Below are 8,280 nucleotides of genomic sequence, written 5' to 3' on the forward strand. Positions count from 1 at the left end.
CATAATTGCCAAAACTTGGAAGTACCCAAGATGTCTTTCACCAAGTGAATGAATAAATAAACTGTGTTGTAGCCCCACAATGAAATCTGATTCAGTGATTTTAAAAAGCAAGCTATAAAGCCATGAAAAGACATGGAGGAACTTAAAAGTAGACAATACTAGAAAGAAGCCAGTCTGGAAACCTACATACTGTACAATTCCAACTCTAGGACATTCTTGGAAAGTCAAAAAGAGAGAAGTAGTAAAATGATGAGTGGTTGTCAGGAGTGGAGGAGAGGTGGACGCATGAAATGGTGAAGCACAGGGAATTTTCAGCAGTGAAATTATTTTGCATGATGCTGTATTGGGGATTTAGGACATTATGTAATTGCCAAAAAACTCAGATGAACTCTAATGTAAACCATGGACTTTAGTTAATGTATCATTATTTAATGATGTATCAATAATGGTTCATCAATTGTAATGAATGGACCACACTAATACAACATACTAATAGGGGAAATGGTGCGATGGAGGACAGGGGAGCCTAGGAGAACTCGCTGTACTATCCACTCAATTTTTCTGTAAACCTATAACTGTTCTTAAAAATAATGTCTATTAATTTTTTTTTTTAAATAGGATGCAGCAGTCGCATATCAAGGTTTTGGTGGCATCCTGTTATTGTGTGGTTAGTACTTGGCATTGAAGTGCACCAACCTGGAGTCAGAGCAGTTGGAGATTTCCAGGCCTGTGCCATTTACCTCGAATCCTGGGGTGCCCCGGAAAACAGCAGGTCAGTTAGGGAGAAGCAGCCTCAGCAATCTAGATAGTGCAGGTTTGCAGTAAGGACAGGTACAAACCATCTCGGTGGGCAGACCTTGCTGAAGACTAGAAACCACTGAGACTCAGCAGCTGCCCCAGTGGAACCCACAAATCAAAGGAGGGGCTGGGAGGAGCTAAGGGCTACTGGACGAGCTCCTCGCCTGCAAGACAGAAGTAGCTCCAGAGATTCTGGTAAATAATGTGGGTTTCAATACAGTGTGATCTACTCAAAAAAGTAGGGAGAACGAAAAGGAAAGAAAAAGAGAGCATGAGAGAGAAAGAAAAAGAAAAGAAGAAATGAAGAAAGGAAAGAAGGGAGGGAGGGTGGGAGGGAAAGAATAAAGAGAGAGAAAGAGAGTTGGAGGGAAGCAGGGAGGGAAGGAAAGGAGGAAGGGAGGAAGGGAGGAAGGGAGGAAGGGGGGAACAAATTTACATGAAGATGAGAACATTGGGGAACTTATACCACCAATATTTTCCATTAACAGGAACACGCTAACTAGTAACTAGAGAAAGATGCACTACTGTAAAACCATATACTGTCCATGGGGTACAACCCCTTCCTCCTCCTCTGAAACACATTCTCTTGCCCACTATTGCCAGAGGCACTGAGTCTTGTCTTTGGATAAGTTCTGCCAACAAGAATGAGAGGAGACAGTGGACCCCAGAACACCAGGCCATGACCTTCCCTGCTGCTCCTTGTCCACTCCAGAAGTTACCTGGCTGCAGTTGGGGGCCTCAGTCCCTGGGTCTGATGTCATCCATTTGCCTTTCTCACTGGACTTCTCTCCTTGCACTGGCTCCCACTCCCCCAGGACCTGGTGGGCGACCACGTGAGAAGGACACAAACAGGCCATGCCCCTTTCTTTCTCCCCCTCTCAATGCCTGCAGTGGTGGGTTCCGTGGGGTAGTGACCAGAGATTTATTCATTATGGGGCCTCTAGCCCAGAGCAGGGCCTGCTACCTAATAGTCACCCCATGAAAGCTCAGGGAAAAACGGCATCCACCACAAGGTCCTGGGGAACCAAGAATTCCACTGTGGCCCATAAATTCTAAGTCCTACAGGATTCTGGAATGGGAGATGGGAAAGGCCTTCAAAAGTGGCCACTCTTTTACCCATTACACTGTCAACTGAGCCATGTTTCCCCATCCTGGACCCATCTAGACGGCACTGCCTAAAACCAGACACATCTCCCCATCCAGGAGAGAGTAGGGGCCTGAGCCTGGGGGATGCAGGTGGACAGGGAGGGGATGAGCCACGAAAGCTGAAGAAGAGAAAGCAGGTGAAAGGGGACAGCAGGGTGGAAACAGACAGAAATGGGGGCAGAGAATGGGCAGTGAGAGGGGAAGAGCGAGGAGAGGGATGCAGATCTAGCTACTCAGGAAAAGTCCTGGAGAGAACACTGTCCTCTCCTGAAGTAAAATCACTTCCACCTGACCACGGCACTGCAGGTCGTGGGCAGCACACGCTGTGAATATTTGTTCATTCATTTAACAAATATTTATTTCATATCTGTTTCATGCCAGGCAAGGCCCTGCGATGTTTAGGGACTTTGGCATCTTCCCTTCACATCTGAGTCATAATAGAAAGAGGACTCTCTGACCCCATCGAGCCGGCAATGCCTCGGGATTTTTACCTGTTGGATGTGGCAGCTCTTCATGTCGGCCCACACCGTGTGAGGCTGCTTTTGGTGCACCGAATGGGGAAGTTTCTGCATCAGTGCCTCGGAGAGTCCACCGGAAGCGCTGGACAGTGGGAGTCGGTGGCACCCCAACGTGGAGGCCAAGAGCACACAGCACTGAAGCTCCAGACACCCTCAGGAGGACAGGAAGGGACAATCGGCTGGTGAGAGCCTGGAACACCAGGAACGTTCGCCTGGGTCGAAACAGGATTTGCCTTCAGATTGCCTGTGAGATAAAAGAGAGAAATCAAGGTTAACATTGAGATTTGGGGCTTCAGCAACTTGAAGGATGGAGCTACCATTTACGGAGACTGGGAAGACCGAGGGAAAAGCAGCTTGAAAGGTGGTGGGGAACTCGAGTTGGTTGGGTTTCTGTCATATGTAATCAACAGTCCTGACCAGACTGGGCAACATAGTAAGACCCCATCTCTGAAAATAAAAACTGAAAAATTAGCCGAGCATGGTGGTGCACGCTTGGAGTCTCAGCTACTCGGGAGGCTGAGGCCGGAGGATTCCTTGAGCCTTCAGTTAGAGGCTAGTGAGCTATGATGGCACCACTGCACTCCAGCCTGGGGGGGAGAAATAATAAAGAGTCCTGACTAAATACTTGAGTGGCCAGGGAAGTTTTCACAAAGTAAGTAATATTTGAGGCACATCTTAGCGAACGAGAAATCCATTATTTCTGTTGGGGAATTAAGAGAGTGTGGGTGTAGTGAGTTAATGCTTACTGAACTGTCTTTGGAAACTCATCTACTGCTCTATCTGATTTATCTGTACACATATATTCTATATGCTGTCTCACTGACCTTCCGCTAGGTTATGCTACAGTAACAAAAGCCCCAAAATCTTAGCAGCTACACACACAAAGGTTTATTTTTTATTGACGTTTCCTTTTATGGCAGGTTGACTGTGACTCTGCTCTATACAAGCTATTTTATTTGTTAGACGGTGAAAACTGTGATACTTGGAGATTGCTGAATACGGTATTCGTATGTTCATTCATTCACTCATTTAACAAATATTTATTCATTATCTGTTTCATGCCAGGCAAGGTCAAGTATTGAGAATACAGTGGTGAATAAAAGAGACAAAATCTCTAATTTCCAGGAGCTAATATTGAAAGTAAGATTAAAGACAAACAAAATAATCATAACAACAATGAATATTATATTCATAAATATAGCTGTAAGACATTTTAGTAAATCTTTTAAATCAGAAAAATGTAAAAATTATTAAACTAAAATGGCCAGGTTTGATGACTGATGCCTGTAATCCCAACACTTTGGGATGCCAAGGTGGGAGGATCATTTGAGCCCAGGAGTTTGAAACCAGTCTGGGCGCTACAGGAAAACCATGTCTACAAAGAAATAGAAAATTAGCCAGGCATAGTGGTGCATTCCTGTAGACTCAGCTACTAAGGAGGCTGAGGTAGGAGGACTGCTTGAGCCTGAGAGGTGAAGGCTGTAGACAGCCATGATCATACCACTGCACTCCAGCCCGGGTGACAGAGCGAGACACTGTTTCAAGAAAAAAAAAAATTATTCGATGTAGTCCTCAAACTATTATGTAGAATACTGTTGTTTACATCACATCACGTTAGCCCTTTCAATGGCTGAACACTTATTTCAGTGCGATCCAGAAAGCTTTCCTGGGAACCAAGTACACCTAAGAACAATTCAGTATAAAAGAGTTACTGCGTTGACAGGAAGATTGTAAACATTTAAAAAGGCAAATAAATAAATAAAAGAGTGAAAACTGTAGCTCTGTGAGGCTCAAATAACATCTAATTCAAGTCACAATGAACATCTTGCAATCATTATGAACACCATATAATTCACTTAATTCATTTTGTCCGAACGCCCAACACATCTCAATGACCAACACCCGTATGTAGCCAAGAAACAGACAATCATTTTTAAATTATCACCTATGACGCCATCAGCTCTACGCACTTATTCTTTAAATTTTATTCATTTATTTATTATTTTTATTTTTTGTAGAGACGGGATCTCACTATGTTACCCAGGTTGGTCCAGAAACAGAAACAGACCCACACTAATTTAAGAAATCAGATGACCATACAGTCATTTGATTTATGAAAAAAAGTGCCACACGGTGCAGAAGGAAAAGGATGGTCTTTTCAATAAATGGCACTGGATCAAGCAGACACATCCATGTGGTAAATAGTGAATCACAGCCAAGTGGGGTGGCTCACGCCTGTAATCCCAGCACTCTGGGAGGCTGAAGCGGGCAGATTACTTGAGCCCAAGAGTTCGAGACCAACCTGGGAAACATGTTGAATCCCCATCTCTACAAAAAATACGAAAATTAGGCAGGCATGGTGGTGCACGCCTACAGTCGCAGCTACTCAGGAGGCTGAGCTGGGAGGATCGCTTGAGCCAGGAGATGGAGGTTGCAGTGAGCTGAGATGCTGCCACCACACTCTAGCCTGGGCAATAGAGTGAGGCCCTGTCTGAAAAAAAAAGTGCAAAAACTAGAATAAAATTGCTATTAGGTTAACACAGAAAAATCTGTTCATATTCTTAGGTTAGGCATTGATTTCTTAGACAGGACACAAAAAACAGTAACCATAAAGGAAAAGATTGATAAAGTATAATTTCATTAAAATTAAGAATCTCAGGCCGGGTGCAGTGGCTCATGCCTATAATCCCAACACTTTGGGAGGCCGAGGCAGGTGTATCACGTGAGCTTAGGAATTCCAGACCAGCCTAGGCAATGTGGCAAAATCCTATCTCTACTAAAAACACAGAAAAGAGCTGAGTGTGGTGATGCTCCCCTGGAGGTCCCAGCTAATTCTGGGCTGAGGCAGGAGCATCACCTAAGCCTTGGGAGGTCAAGGTTGCAGTGAGTTGTGATTGTGCCACTGCACTCCAGCCTGGGCAACACAGTGAGAGCCTGTCTCAAAAACAAACAAAAAAAGAAAATCTCCATTCATGAAAAAACACCACTAAAAGAGTAAAAAGGCAAGCTACAGATTGAAAAAAGGGAAACGCAATACATATATATCCTAGAAAGGATGCATATCCAGAATAAAGTATTACAAATCAACAGAAAAAGAAGCAAGTCAATGAAAACTGGACAAAAAGATTTAATAGGCACTTCACAAAAGAGGACATAAAAATGGCAATAAAAGATAATCTCAATGAAACCACACTGATACATTACTGCACCCCTACTAGAATGGCAAAATAATTTTTAACTGACAGGCATCAGCAAGGACATGGGGTAATCAGAATACCTCTGCTGAATGGTACAACCACTTTGGGAAAATGTTCAACAATATGTAACACTGAAGTTTTATCATTCATATACCTCTAAAACCAACAATGCCACTCCTACAAATATACCGCAGTCGAGTACTGTTCTATTTCTTGAACTGTGGTGGTTCACTTGGTAAAAATTACTTTTTTTTTTTTTTTTTTGAGACAGGGTCTCACTCTGCCATCCAGGTCAGAGTGCAATGCCATGATCATGGCTCACTGCAATCTCAGCCTCCAGGGCTCTGGTGATCCTCCCACCTCAGCCTACTGGGTAGCTGGGACTACAGGCACACACCACCACACACAGCTAACTTTTGTATTTTTATTAGAGACAGGGTTTTGCCACACTGCCCAGGCTGGTCTGGAAATCCTGGGCTCAAGTGATCTACCCACCTTGGCGTCCCAAAGTGCTGGGATTACAGGTGTGCTCTACTGCACCCGGACCACCTGCACTTTTAAAATTGTGAAATTCTTCTGTATACTTCAGTACCTTTTCAAAGATTTCTTTGACACAAAGTTCTCAGAAATCTTAAAGCTAGCATTTCAGAATAGAAAAAAATAGCTTCTGCTTCACTGGTGAAATTTTACTAATAAAATTTAAAAACAAAAAGAAAGCTACTAACGCACATCAGCTCCGAACAAAGATTAAACACTACCAGCAGATCTTCATTTAACTTCGTGAAGCACTGGGATTCATTCTTTCCGCAAAGAAAGGATGAACACTGTAACCCAAAGAAAAGATACCCCTTGAGAAAAGACTTCTTTTCCAAAGCAGCTCTAGCAGCAAAAGACAGGAGGAAAGCAAGGAAACCATGCCAAACGTCTTGGTTAACTCTTCGGTGAAAGGTCACCAAATGAGATGATCTAAGAAGCCAGAAAGACAGACAGACAGGCAGACACAGGGAAATCACAGCAACTCTTGCAGTGCAAACACCAACCCCACAATCCATCCGACCGGAAATCCTGCGGTTAATTTGAGGCTTGCCCCGCTAGTCATGAGGTGATTCGGTGATGGCCACAAACGCTCCTCATGTGCATCCTGGACCTGGCACACCTGGCTTGCCCATCGCCAGCCTGGAGACACCACCAGGAGCAGAATCCCGGAGGCCAATAAAGACTCCAACTTTGCAAGCAGAAGGAACTGATTTCTGGACTCGAAGGTGGGGTGCGGGGTCAGTGTCCTCTACAGGATATAGGAGGACGTGCCCCCGAAGCTGCTCCGTCCCTCCACCGCCTGCGATGCCACAGAACACCCGCCAGCGAGTTTCTTCCCCAGAGCGCACCAGAGGTGGGCTGCCGGCGGCAGCAGCAGGGGAAGAATCGAGCTCAGGGAACTCAGGCCCCGGCCGTGCACCCCCCACATCCACCACCCCTCGCGCAACAAAACTTGCGACGGCCGCGCCTCAACCCAGCTGTGCGCCCGGAAGTCCCACATTCACCGCCCGCCCAGCCGGGCGCCGGCGCCCTCACCTCGGAAAGGCTGGGTGGACTTCGCCATAACTTCCCATCCAGAGGGCAGCCGGCAGTCGGCAGCCGCGCCGCTGCGCCTCCGCCCAGCTCCTGGCGCCGCAGGTCGCCCGTCCCGCGTTCCAAAAGCGCCAAGCTCACTCAGAAGCTCAGACAGCCTCGCGACCCTCACCTACCCCTCCCAGTACCGCCGCGGTCTCAACCGCCAGCCAGCCCCGCGCCCGCGCCAGCCCACGACTGGCTCCTCAGGATCAGGCTCGGCGGCGTCAGGAGAACCCAAGGCGCAGGCGCGGCGGGGTCTTAAAGGGACCCGGCCGCCTCTACTGAATAACGGTTCGAGCAGGTTAGGGGCCTCGCGGGCCGAGAAAAGGAGAAACCGAGGGGATGGACCGAGGGCAGCGGGGATGGGGAATTCCCTCTCTCCCCTCCGCCTCTGTTTCAAAGCACCAGCCCTAGACTCTGCAAATCGCTGATTTTCCTGGCCACTTGAATCGCCCCTGCCAGGTTAAAGAGGCAGGAGACACACCTCCTCGGGGCCGACCGACCCCGCGCTTAGGTCTGCAGGCCTCGCGCTGCCGCACCGCCCCCGAGTCTGACTTCAGGGCCGGGCAGACGCGCAGGCTTCAGAAGGCAGCCCCCAGCTCCCCCGACAGGTGGCCTTAGGTCACTCGCAAAAAAAAAAAATCCAACGTGTCAATGGCGCTTGTAGTTATTTTCTAATTTAAATTTATAACAGATTTTGTAGATGGGCTTCCACTGAAATAAACCTTTGAGAAAAAGAAAACCTTTTTTTTCAAAAAGGTTAGGAAATACCAAGAAATAGGAAGTAAAGCCATGCCGTCCACCCAGCTAAAAACTTTGAAAACTTGATATTTTATCTAAGGAAAATATTTGCATAACTTTAGTTCATACCATTATTTAAAATAAATTTCAATTAACAATTTCATTGCAACTGAATCTATCTCGTATAAGAAAACAAAGATACATCCCTGATAATCTACCTCTCCCCTCCTGTATTTCATCCATCAGCAAGTCCTACTGGTTTTTACCTT

The 8,280-nt window shown here is 46.3% G+C and overlaps 1 long non-coding RNA gene across 1 annotated transcript; it reads right to left on the reverse strand.

Moving 5' to 3' along the window:
* Positions 1–1,245: 1,245 nt before the first annotated feature.
* LOC105510213 lies at positions 1,246–7,459 on the reverse strand. The gene is made up of 3 exons (XR_001001536.1): positions 7,232–7,459; positions 2,436–2,706; positions 1,246–1,616 (listed from the first exon to the last, which is right to left on the reverse strand). It is a non-coding gene; the product is annotated as an uncharacterized LOC105510213 (long non-coding RNA).
* Positions 7,460–8,280: the final 821 nt, after the last annotated feature.

This window comes from Colobus angolensis, unplaced genomic scaffold, assembly GCF_000951035.1.
Source record: "Colobus angolensis palliatus isolate OR3802 unplaced genomic scaffold, Cang.pa_1.0 Scaffold185, whole genome shotgun sequence".
Lineage (NCBI taxonomy): Eukaryota > Metazoa > Chordata > Mammalia > Primates > Cercopithecidae > Colobus > Colobus angolensis.